Below are 13,209 nucleotides of genomic sequence, written 5' to 3'. Positions count from 1 at the left end.
CATGCTGGCCTTCTGGGTGACACACATCATAGCCAGCCAGGGTGGAGATGGCTGGAACCAGAGGTGTGTGAAGGTGCCAGCTTCCTGGGTGAGGAGGACCCTGCCCCACCCCAAGGATGCTTATAAATACCACCTGAAGAGGATCTGGGACTCATTCCAATGAGAGATGTCATTGGTTCCAGAAAGATCCTTCTGATTGTGTGGCTTCAGAGCACCTGAAGGCTGCAAAGATGAAGAGAGCTGCCAGTCCATAGGGTATTTGGGGACATGTTCTCAACTCAAAAAAGCCACCAGTCTCACTCAGCCCCTCCTGCCCATTGCTGGAAAGGGACTCCTCTTCCCTGCAGAGTCCAGCAGCCTGCCTGGGTGTGTCCACCAGCCCTGCCCTGCTGGACGTGGCCCATTGTAGGCTGGAGAACACTAGGAAGGGTGGAGACCAGAGGCTGGCAGCCTTGAGAAAGCACAGGGGGCTGGGGAGAGCAGTGGCCAAAGGACATCTAGACCCCAGCCCCGAGGACCTTCAACGTGGAAATTTCCTTCTCCCCCACCTGAGACCAGGATTCTGAAAAAATATGTTCCTTTATCTCCTGCAGAGCTGAGAGTAGGCCCTAGCCAGCCAGGGCTATGGAGGAGGGTATAGTATGACCACATTTATTTTACTTTCCAATCTCAACGGGATGAAATGTTCTCTGGGGCCGCCATTGTCCTGAGCACAATGGCGGCCCCTGGAGAGGATTTTCTGTATTTATTTGTGCTATCCCCTGCTGCTGCCTCTCAACTCAGCCCTTCCCATCCGATAAAAAGTTGGCATGGGAAATCCTCCCCTCCAAAGCCAGGCTGTTTGTGCTCTGCCCCAGCCTGGTTTAACACTGGGCCCTCCCAGAGCATCCCCAAGGGGCTGGAGGCAGGGCAGAGCCTGGGAACAACTTCCAGACCCAGAGTTGGTGGGATTCAGACTCCAGGGATTCAGGGAATAGGAGTGCATCCCAGGGAATGGGGTGATAGCCACAGCTCCTGTTTTGTGTGGGCCTCCAGAGTACCAAGAGCTGGGATGAATCCTCTGTACAGATTATTTTAATTAATCTGAGAAGGGTAAACCCATGACTGAGAGAGGCACACTAGCCCCCTGCCATCAAGTACAAATGCCACATTCCTTCTAAGCCAGTCACCTCTCTGGGGTCTCCATGTTGTTAACACGTGGTTTTCCATGGATTTGTGTTCGAAAAGACAAACACCAGCCCTCCTCAGCAAGGTGGAGCCTGGCCATGAATAACATTTTGTTCTAAACTGGACGGAGGCTGGCACAGAGAGAATAGGTTCTTTCTTTCCTGTTATTGTCTTAAAACCTACGCTTCTTAATGAAAAGTTAGAAAGTGTTGATAGCAGTCACCTTCCCATTAGATAGGAAAAAGAATCCCCTGTGTAAAAAATAATAATTATTAATACTCCCCTCCCCTGCATAAAAACAAGGTACTCAGACAACTTAAACCTTGCAGGACTTTCAAATGCATGGGTTCCGATCCTCACAGCTTGGGTACGTGCTGTTGCCCTCAGTTCACAAGCAGGAGTTGCTTGTCTTGTGGAAACTCTAACAGGCCCTTGACGGAGGGGCCAACATTTGGACCCAACTCTAACTGCATGGAGGTTTATTTTGGTCTGTCCGGGTGGGAGCTGGAAAGCTGTATCCTGCAACAAACTTTAAAAGCTTTCAGGTGAATCCATGATCACCCCCACATCATCTCAGGTCAGCAGTGGAGCTGGGCGGTGGCTAACCAACCGTCCACTGCCAAGCTTCGTCACTCACTGTCACCCTAATTCATGGGACCAGAAGTCAGATGATGCTGAGAGGACATTGCTGGCATCTTCCCTTAGCACAGCCAGACTCTAGGGCTCGACACACTCTCTGGGAGATTCCATTGGCACCTGCTCAGGTATGGCTGCATTTGCAAGGATGTTTTCTCCCAAAATAGAGAAGCGTGGGATGCCAGGACCCGTCAAGCACAGTTGCTTGGAGGAGAAGCAGCCCAGGGATATCATGCCTCCTCTTCTCCGTCCACAGACTCTCGGAACACTGGGAAAACCCTGACCCGGGAGCAGCTTCTTTCTTTCCCAGTGTGCTTCTGCTTTGCTCCGTTGTTTGCTGCAAGGGCAGGTATGCAAAGCTTGAGACAGTCACCCCGGGGAAGTTTAGTAACCGTCTTCAGGGCCTGGCTGGAGGGAGCGTACGAACGAGTGACCCAGGAGTTGTGATGACATAGGCTCCTTTTGTGTGTTTTTGAGCTTTCACATAGCAGAGCATCTACGGTGGGTGTAATAGTGACTCCCATGAGCTAGGCCTACCCAGAATCTCAGACTGTGAACTTGTCTGGAATAAGGAGCTTTGAGATATAATTAAGGAAGGATAAAGATGAGATCATTGTAGATGGGGGGGGTGGGGGGTGCTAAGTCCGAAGACCAGTGTCCTAGAAAAGATGAGGAGAAAACATGGAGCTGCCCTCAGAGAAGAGGCCACATGAAGATGAGGCAGAGATTAGAGGCTCCACAAGGCAGAGCATCCCTGGAGCCCCCAGTGCTGAGGGCCATTGCCAAGTAGGAATGACGCATCGAAATTTCCTTGCCAGGGTACCCCATGTTAAATGGACTTGCCTTGGAAATTCGCTGTGACATTGCATGTGTGTTTGAGAAAGGTGACCCTGCTCAAGGGCCAGGGTGGATCCAGGATTAGGGTGTATCCTGCAGTTTGAGGAAGTATCCCGGTCCTTGGGTTTAGGGCGTTCCCGGTTTAAGACAAGTTTAAGGCGTTCCCAGTTTAAGACAATATGGGTTTTAGGGAAGTTCGAGGTTGAAGATTATTGCTGCTGGGAATAGGGCGTTCCTGCTGCCTGAGTTCCCGTTGAGTTCTCGTGAGATTCAGAAAGTATTGGAAAAGAAAGCCTCATGGAGTAGGTGAATTGGGTGGCAGCAGAACTTGGATTTCCCCAGAACGTGTGTAGAGGCCGGTGTGAGTTCGGGAATAAAGAATTGCTGTTTGAATCTACAAAGCTGTGAGTGGCTCGTGATTCTGTGCCCAGCCAAGACACTGGCACCCCAGAAGCTGAAGGAGGCAGGAAGGGATCCTTCCTGGAGGCCCTCCCCACAGCTTGGGTTTGGATTCCTGGCCTTAGAACTGTGGGAGAATAACTTGCTGCTGTCTGGAGCCACCTAGCTTGTGGTCACTTGTTACAGCAGTCCCAGGAAGCTTACGTGGCATCCTTACTGGTGAAGCAGGAGGAAGTCTGGGACAGAGTCCTGCAGTGAGTGGGCTGACCTTAGGGCCTGGCCACCATGAAGCCACTGCCCAGGTATGGAGAGACAAGGCCTACTTCTCAGGATCTGGTTTTCCCTTCCTAGAAGACACATCTGCCTGGATTGGCTTGCCTGGAAGGCTTCGGTGGCCCACCCAAGATGGAATGTTTGCAGTAGGTAAGGAGAATGGAGCTCTCTGGGCAGAGGAGGGTTGGCCATCCTGTAGGCAGCAGGTCTTCTCCATCCTTGAGGGACTCTCTGGCTCTTTAGGACCGAGCCTGGCTCTGGCTTAGGTTAGAGTTCTAGAGCCACCAACCAGCAGCATGGCCTGGGCAAGTACCTTGTGCCTCAGCTTCCTTGTCTGCATAGTGAGGATGATAAGGATGTCACCTGGGAGAGTGAGTGTCTGGGAGGATTAAGTGAAGGCTTGTACTAGATTCCAGACAGTGCTGGGACGCGGTGATGCTCCATGAAGGTCAGCAAAGTAGTGTCAATAGCAGAAGCAGTAGTTAGGTTTGGGTGTTGTCACTATGAGAGAAAAAGAACCTGTATATTAGTGGTCCTAAAACCTGAATGAACAAGGCATGGGACGGGGAAGTACAGGGGAATGAAATGGAGCAAATTACATTACATGCATGTGTGACTATGTCACAACGAACCCCACGATTATGTACAATTATAATGCACTAATAAAAACATAACAAAAAAGAAATGGAGAAAACTTGAATGAAGATATCTATATCCCAGGTACTCTGTTAAAAATGAAGATTCTCCAGCCTTGCCATCAAAGTTTGATTCAATAGGTTTAACAGAGGACCCAGTAATTTCTCAGTGTGAGTGTGTTGGGGTTGGGGGGAGCACTATAGAAGGAGAGAACACAATGGTGGTTACAAGGGCTGGGAGTGAAGAGAGGTTGGTGGGAACTTCTGGTTCCCTGAGACAAAACTTCATTAGAAAGGAGGATTCAGTTCAAGAAATCTCTGCGACTTTAGTTAATTACAGTGTTCTGTGTGCTTGATCATCAATAGAGAGTAGATTTTAAGTGTTCTCACCACACACACACACACACACACACACACACACACAAATGTCTGTATGTGAAACAATGCATGTTAAATTTAACTCTGTGGAATGTCCCCACCATTACAGCCCAACACCCTCTGAATATGTACAGTTGTCATTTGTCGATTTAAAATTAATTAATTTAAAAGAAAACACTATACAAATTTGGTTGCTTCTTAAAAGTATGAAGTAAGTTTGTTTTAATTATTACTAGAAATTACCATGTTTTCTTTAAAATTAAAATTGTAATTCTGCCTTCTTTATTTCCATTTTCCATGGTTGGTTATTTTTTAGACAGTACAAAATACCAAGGTCAGAGTTTATTCTAATGAGTCTTTTCTGGCTCCCAGAAGGTGCCCAAGTTCAAATCAGTAAGCTACGTGTTCTCCATTTTTCAAAGTTTGTAATTTAAGGGGGGAAAAACACTATTTAAATGGCTTCTATCCAGTCAGAGATGGGAAGTGGTCTGTCAAAGTTTGGGGATTCTTTAAAATCTTTCCCGAGGCAAGAAACGGATCTGTCCTTTAGCCACGATTTCTTCTTTGCCGGAATAGTTTGGCAGAGGTGCAAGGCAGCATCCACCCAAATACGCACAGCACACTAGAGTCCCCTGGGGATGGCTGGGCTTCTCCACAGGCCACCTTGTCCTCCAGGGAGGTGTCTCTTTGGTGCTGACACAAACGTCCTTCCCACACAACATTCTGAAAAGAGGGCTGAACTTCAGCTTCCAGAGGAATGGCTTTCTACGTGGGTCTCTCAGTCTGCAACCCTTGAATGAGGAAAGTCTCCTTCCCTTCTCCCTGGGAAGACGATTTTACATGAAGACGCAGCCGGGCTGGGGAGAAAACAGTGCAACTGCAGGGAAACCTCCTGGAGCGCTCCACCATGTCTCCTCAGATCTGGCCCTACTCTGGCTCAAGGTACAAAGTCTGTCTTTTCATTTTTTAGGACTCACACATTATTTCTCTATCCATTGCCTCTGACTACCTGAATGTGGTTCCAGATTTTTAAAAACACACTTTGGTTAGTAGTACAACTCTTCATTCTTGGTTCCTGGGTAATGTGGCCAATGCTGGTAGAAGAAAACCACACAGAATAAAATAACTTTCTGGTGTCTGGACCCACAGGAGGTGGGCAGGTGTCTGGCACATGGGAGTGTGTCTTGTACACTCAGTGCTTTGTGAAGGACTCAAATTGATTTTTCCTAGTTGTGCTTATTTTTGTTAATTTTAATGGGATAAGCAATGCCAAGCGCATTCTAATATCTCATTTTAAAAGAAAAATCTACAGCATTTAGTACCTAAAATGAGAAGTACGATGTGGTGTGGTAGAAAACATGAACCTGAATCACACACAGTGGGACTACGTGAGGCAGCAAAGTGCCCGAGGCCTGCTCTCAGGGTCATGCAAATACCAGCCCCAGTAAAACACAATCCCTGCCCTCCATGGGTTTAAAGTCTGGAAGGACAAGGTAGACAAACAGTAGATTCCATGGGAGGCTTAAAGCAGCTGAGACAGTTCACAGGATAACAATGAAGGAAAATGAACCAGAGACCTGAATCTACAACCTAAGCCTATAAAATGTCTAGAAGAAAATTTTCATGACCTCAGGTTAGGCCCAATTCTTAGAAATGATACCAAAAACATGATCCATACAACAAGAAAAAATTTGATACATTGGCACTCATGAAAATTAAGAACAATCTGTTCTTCAAAAGGCATAAAGAGAAAGAAATAAGCCTCAAATTGGGGGGAAAAATTGCAAATCACATGTGTGAGCAAGGGCTTATCCAGAGTATATGTAGAGCCCTTGATGGCAAGTGCTGTGACCCTGCAGAGCAGCTGGAACACGTCCCTTGCTGGTGGGAATGAGCAAATTACATCACTTTGGAAAACAGTTGGACATTTTTTTTTAAAGTTAAATATACACTAACCATGTGACCCAGAAAGCCCTATCCTAGGCCTTTATCCCAGTAAAACTAAAAGCATTCACACAAAAACCTGCACATGAATGTCTATAATGTCTATTCATCATCACCCCAAACTGGAAACCATCCTAAATGATCCTCAGCTGAGGAACAAATCAATAAACTATAGTTCATCCTTACAATGGAATATTACTCAGGAATAAAAGGAGTGAACTATTGCAATAACATGGATGAATCTCAAGTGTACTATGCTATATGAAAGTAAGGTCAGAATCAAAAAGGTACATGACAGCCAGGCATGGTGGTGTGTACATAGTAGCCACTCAGGAGGCTGAGGCAAGAAGATCTGAGTTTGAGGCCACCCTGAGCAGCTAGGACAAAAAGGGCAACTTAGAAGACCCTGTCTCAGAATAATTATTTTTAAAGGGCTAGGGATGTAGCTCAGTGGCAGAGTACTTCCTGGCATGCCTGAGACCATAGATGCCATCTCCTGCACCACAAGAAAAAAAAAAGATGACTGCATTTTTATGACACTCTGGAAAAGGCAAAGCTGCAGAGACAGAAACCCATCCAGGGTTTCCAGGGACTAGGGTTGAGGGGAGGGGTTGACTACAAAGGGGCACAGGGGAATTTGGTGGGTGATGAACCATTCTATATCTCAATTGTGGTGGTAATTACATGACTTCATACATTTGCCTAAGCTCACAGAACTATATATTAAAAAGGGTGAGTTTTGCTACACGTAAATTATACCTTAGTAAAAATTTTTTGGAAAATTAAAATAAAAACAGCTTAAATCAACAGATTTTCCTTGGCGAGGCTAGTGTACTGGGATCTCCAGGATATTATAAAGGAAGTGTAACATACATTTTGTTTTGAGAGGCTTACAAGCCTTGCTATAAACCAGGCGCTGTGTTAAGCACTCGAGATAAAAGAGTGAGCAAACAGATATTAATCACATAATCTTACAAATATAAGCAAGTGTAATCATGTCAAGGATGAATGGTGGATTGATTCTGGAATGTCAGCAAAGCCTCCTCTGGGGACCACTTCTCTTTGAGTTGAGCTGGACATGATCCGCAGCACAGTGGAGGATAGAGGAGTCAGTCGAGGGAAGTGAAATGAAGACTCGTGAGTTTCTAGCTTGTGCAGCAGAGTAGGTGGTGGGACTTGCAGTGCAGGCTGGAGAAGGAGCAGATATGGGTGGAGTGGGGAATCATGAGTTCAACAGAATATGAACAAGGAGCCAGCCATAGGGGAGCAACACCTGATTAAGGTTAAAACTATGCAGAAGACCCAACAGCAATGAAAACATTGGTCTACACAAAGTCTTTTATGTGAATGCTCATAGCATTTAGTAGTAACCCCAAAGTGGAAACAACCCGAATGTCCAACAACTGATAAATGGATACATGAAATATGGTATGTCCATGCATTGGAATATTATATAGCAATATAAAAAAAAGTCCTGGTACACACTGCAATGTGGATGAACCCTGAAAACATTATACTAAGTAAAAGAAACCAGTCACAAAAGAGCATGGAATGAAATGGTCTTTTACAAAACCATGTGATTCCATTTACATGACATATCCAAAATAGGGAAATCTCTAGTCAGAAGACAAATTAGTGGTTGCCTAAGTCTGGGTGGAGAGAATGGGGAGAATGAAATGACTATTAGTGGGTGATGACTATTTTAAGGTGATGTTGTAAAATTAATTGCAGTGATAATTTTGTAAAACTCTGTTATAATAAAAACCACGGGGCTGAGGATGTAGTTCAGTGGTAGAGCATTTGCCTAGCATGCATGAAGCCCTGGGTTTCATCCCCAGTATTGCAAAAAACAAACAAACAAAAAAAACCACATTAAGTTGTACATTAAAAAAAAGTTATTTAATTTTATTTTTTGTAGTTCTGAGTATTGAACTCAAATCTTCTGAAGAAACTGCACTTCAACTACATTAATGAAAAAGAGCACAGTGTCTTGCCATCTGGGATCTGCTTGTTCTTGGCTCTGAACCATTCCTCTCTCAGATCTTCCATGAACATTACTTGAATTACACTAAAGATTCTATTCAAGGGGCAGAATGGAATCCCCAGACACTAAGCAATTGTAGTGGCCTGGTGTCAAATGTCCTGCCCTGCTCAGGAGTCCTCTGTGCAAGATTCCCATTTATATTCTCTCAGTTGTTGCTGCCAAAAGAAACTGGCTACCTGAGGCCACTTCCAACAGGAAGTTAGGAAGCGGTATCACAAAGATCCCCCTCTCCCCTTCCTCTCTCCCTTCTTCCCCATGAGGATTTTGATCACAAAAGGAAAACAAGTTTAAATAAAGCAAACTCCTGGTAATGCAGCATTCACAATATTCAGAGTGGTCTGAGCTCCAGGTTGCAGGATGAATTCTCCTTGAAGATTTTCTTCCAGAATTTTCCAGGGTGAAATTTTGTAGACACTTCATTGTGGCCCTCATGGGATGTCGACATAAGATGCAGCCACCTGCAGAGAAAGAAAAAGGCTGATTCCTATGTGGCTAAGTGTGGGAATGGCAGCTTGTTGAAAACTCTGTTCCTTCAGTTGTGGACTGGCAGCCATGGATGGCATCACCTTGACGCTTGTCAGAAGCACAGACTCTCCATCCAACCCCAGATCTGCTGAATCAGAATCTGAGTTAACATGATTCCCTGGTGATTCCTGTAGATGCTAAGATTTGAGTTGGGAGGTTATGGGTTTCCTGTTTCCCCTTGGAGGCTGTAAATCCTGTAGGGACTTCATGCAACTTATTATCCAACAAAGCACCTGCCACCATGCTCAGAGGGTAGTGGCCATGTGGGTGGCCGCTGGATGACTGATAGGTAGCACCAATGATTTCCAATACATGGCACCAAGTAGGACTCTTACCACTTGGGTGATGGCTTTTGAAACAACTGGTAGCCAGTGCTTGCTCCACCACAGAGGCTAACTGATTCTTACCATGTTGTCACCCTGGAGGGAGGACTTGCTCAAGTGCAGCGGTCTTGATAATTATCATACGTAGCATCTGTTGTGACTGTGTGCTGGACATTGAGCTAAATTCTTTCCTTATATTGTCCCACATAATCCTCCCAACCACCTGTGACATGAGTAGAATTTTTATTCTCATTTGACAGAGGAGGAAACTGAGGTACAGAAAAGTCAAGTAAGTTGCCCGAGGTCATCCAGCTAGAAGGAAACAGAGGGGAGATCTAACTTGGGCTCTGAGCCCGTACTTCAGTATTGCTCAGCCTTTTCCCATTATTGCCTCTGCAGTCCCCTTTCCATTTTAATGCCACAGATATGCTAATTATCTAATTGTCTACTTTGTGTGATATGCAGACACACACACACACACACACACACACACACACACACACACGTGCTATGTAAGACTTTGTTTTTCTCACATGCCCCCAAGATCCACTGGAGATGTAATCTATCTAGAATGGCTCACACACTATAATACACTAATAAAAACATTTTTAAAAATTTCTAAAAAAAGAACAGCTCACTCATTCTTTCATTCATTCCATGAGTGATTTGTGGGCACTTTGGGTACTTCCTGTGGGCCAGACTGTAATGGCGAGGAGCCTGGTGTCTGGGCTTCTAGAAAGCTTCCTTTCCACACAATAGGGGCCCTAAGTAGAAGTCACAATTCCCATCATGGAGGAAACAGGACCCTGGTTTCCCCTCAGTGGCTGGGAGTCCAGCCTCGGTCCTGCCATTGCCTGTTCATGTGGCTCTGGTAAGTCATCCCCCTCTTAGCACCTCTCTTTCCAACCTTGAAACTGAGGGCTCTGGGGCTGGGTCAGTGGCAGAGCGCTTGCCTAGCACGAGTGAGGCCCTGGGTTTGAAACTCAGCACCACATAAGAAAATAAATAAATGAAATAAAGTTATTTTTCAAAAAGATACTGTTTGAAAAAAGAAAAGAAAATGAGGGGTTTTGAGCTAAGCTGGTGCTTTTAAAGAAATCGCATGGGAGAGTCTAAGGGCAGACAATGGCGAGGCACAAGTGATACATGGGGAGGGATTGTGGGGCAGGGATACGGAGTTGCAGGTCAGTGCGCTCCAGGCTGCCTCTGGGCCACTGCCCTCTGTCACAAGGCTGCTTGGCAGGGCCTCATCAGATCTAGACCTCTTTCTTGCATACTAATCTTGTTTTTGCAAGATTGGGGCCAGTTAATAGTGTCTTCCCATTTGCACCCCTAATTCCTGTCAATGACTTCAGGGTACAGGTGATTCAAATTTCCATCCATCCACCCATCTAACTATGGGAAAAGGGTCTAAAAGGAATCTACCCTTTTAGAGGGGCTGGAACAATGAGGAACCGGCCTGCCGACCAGCGGGTGATGTGCTGAAACCCAGGGCTGAGACAAGTGGAAGTTCACCATGGTAAGCGGAGGAGGACCAAGGAGCTGAGCTCCTGTGGCTGGGCATGGCCCCGAGGCAGCCCCAGGAGGCTGGGGTGAGCCCTGCTGGCTGGCTGGCAGCTGGGCCAGGGGAAGCCCCTCCTGCAGAGAAGCGGGTGAGTCAGTGTGAGGGCTGCAGGCTTGTGGCAGGTCTGTGGGCCAGTACCAGACCCATAACCTAACCACTGGAGCCTTGCCTGACCAACTGGTTACCCAGGGTCCATAGGGAGCTTCTGCTAACATGATCCTATAGTTTATTTGGAAGAACAAGACCTACAAAGATGGTCTTTATTCTCTATAGTTAAATAAGAAGTGAATATTAATGAAGTTACAAGACAGCAAAGATCCTTCCCATCTTTCAATTCTCTCTCTAGAGTTCTGAGGAGCCTGGAGGTATGTGTGTCGGGGGGTCCTCTGGGCTGGGACTGGAAGGCTCAGACTGCAGGGCTTTGGCCAGCTGGGAAGGACACTGTGGAGGGCAGTGGCTCTGCTCTGCTTCCAGCCTGAAGGAGCGATTCCTCTCAGGCGCCGTTGATGGGGACTCCAAGAACCTGTGGAGCCGCCAGTTCCAGTCTGGCTGCTTTTCTGCCTGAGCCTCATCTGAGTAACGATCTAAGTGATCACAGGAAGAATCGGGAGGGGGGACGTCAAGGAAATGAATCCAAGATCAAGACCCTGGCCACTGCTCAGGGACCAGGACTTCAGCGAATTTCAGGACCTTCCCAGAATGACCCCAGCTTAGGACCCCCAACCCCAGAAAGGGCAGCGGTTTCAGAGGAGAGGGGCAGGTGGAGGATCAGTGCTGCCTGCATAGTGGGGGCTCCCGAGCTGGTCGGCCACCCATGCTGGGACCCTCCAGCCAGCGCTCTGTGATCTGAGTTCCCATGTCTTTAACGTCACGTAACATGGTGTGGTTTGCCTTTGGTTCTAAGGTTCCCAAAAGCTCTGAAATGGGCCGGAAATCACAGCAGGGTGAAAGCCCTGGAGGTGGGCAGGGGCAAGTGCTAGGCAAGGACACAAGGGCCACTTTGAGAGAAAAAGACAAAAATTGGAACTCTCAAATGCTACAAGGATGCCTCTGTCCTCTAAGTTACAGAACCTGCAGTCTGGGTGGGATGAATCCTCGGGAGTTCGTCCTTTTGCTTCCCAACCCCAGCATCCCGGGAAGAAGGCGCAGTGGAAAGTTTGATGTTAGCTAAGAGCGGGTTAGCCACGCGGTGGATGGAGACCTCAGGAGGAAAGGGGGAGAGCTGGGGTGGGGGCTCAGTCCTGGATCTTTTTTTGCAGAATGGAGGCGGCAGCTCAGAGTCTGGGAGTACCAAGTGTGGGCCCAGCTGGAGCCCACAGAGCTGCATACCCAGCAGCCTTGCCCTACCTTCCCAGGGACTGAGGAGGGCCCAGGACACTGGGCTCACAGAGAGGAGACCCAAGCTGTGAGCCATGAGCCATTGACTTGGGCAAACATACTCCTAGGCACTGCTGACCTCTGTGTGAAATGTGTGTGGGAACAGAAGTGCCCTTTATCTGCCACTTCTGAAAATGATATTCTTGGGTCTTTGATCTTTACCTGTGTAGCTCTTTAGAGAGTCTGCTTTCTACTTCATAGGAATATTATAAGGAAATTTAAAAAATAAATAGCTCCTTTACATACACTAAATCATTAATAGATGAGGGGTGATTTTCCCTGGTACTGGAGGTTGAACCCAGGGCATGCTGCCACTGAGCTATACTACCCTAGCCCTTTAAAAAATTTTTTTTAGACACAGGGTCTTGCTAAGTGCAGAGGCTGCCTTGGACCTTGCCTCCCTCTATGCCTTTGCTTGCTTTCTTAAGCCAAACATTAATTTTTTTTTTATTTTAGAGTGTTTTAACATACTGGCTCAGAGGCTCAATTACCTAGGAATTTAGTGCCCACTTCCGACTTTGAGAAGTCAGAGTGTAAAACCATGGGAAGATTGGACCCTAGCTGGTGGTCCTCCTTGTATAATCTTTAAAAAAATCATGTATTAACCAGAGTTAAGAAATGTTAACTATGTCAAATTGACTTCAGAGCCTTAAAAAAGGAATAAAATCCACAAGGATAGGTAAAAACCAAAAAAGAAGAAAAAAGAATTTTTTTTCAATACTGGGAATGGAACTCAGGAATGCTGTACCACTGAGCTGCATCCCCAGCCCTTTTTGTTTTTATTTTAAGTTAGGGCCTTGCTAGGTTACCTAGGCCAACCCCAAACTTATCATCCTCCTGCCTCAGCCTCCCTCCCAAGTAGCTGAGGTTACAGGTATGCACTACTGGGAGCCCACCTAGATAGGTAAAAAATTTTAAAGGTAAAATGACAAGAGTTGGCAAAGCAGGGGGAAAAACTGGAACTCTCACATGCTACTGGTAGGAATATTAAATGATGCAGCCACCATGGAAAATGTTATGGCAATTCCTTAAAAGTTAAACACAGAAACTACCATATGACTCAGTCATTCCACCCCTAGGTAAAATTAAAAAAAAACTGAAAAAGGG

This window comes from Spermophilus citellus (assembly GCF_964194105.1).
Source record: "Spermophilus citellus genome assembly, chromosome: 15".
In the NCBI taxonomy this organism is placed as follows: domain Eukaryota; kingdom Metazoa; phylum Chordata; class Mammalia; order Rodentia; family Sciuridae; genus Spermophilus; species Spermophilus citellus.
This window is presented reverse-complemented; position numbering follows the sequence as displayed.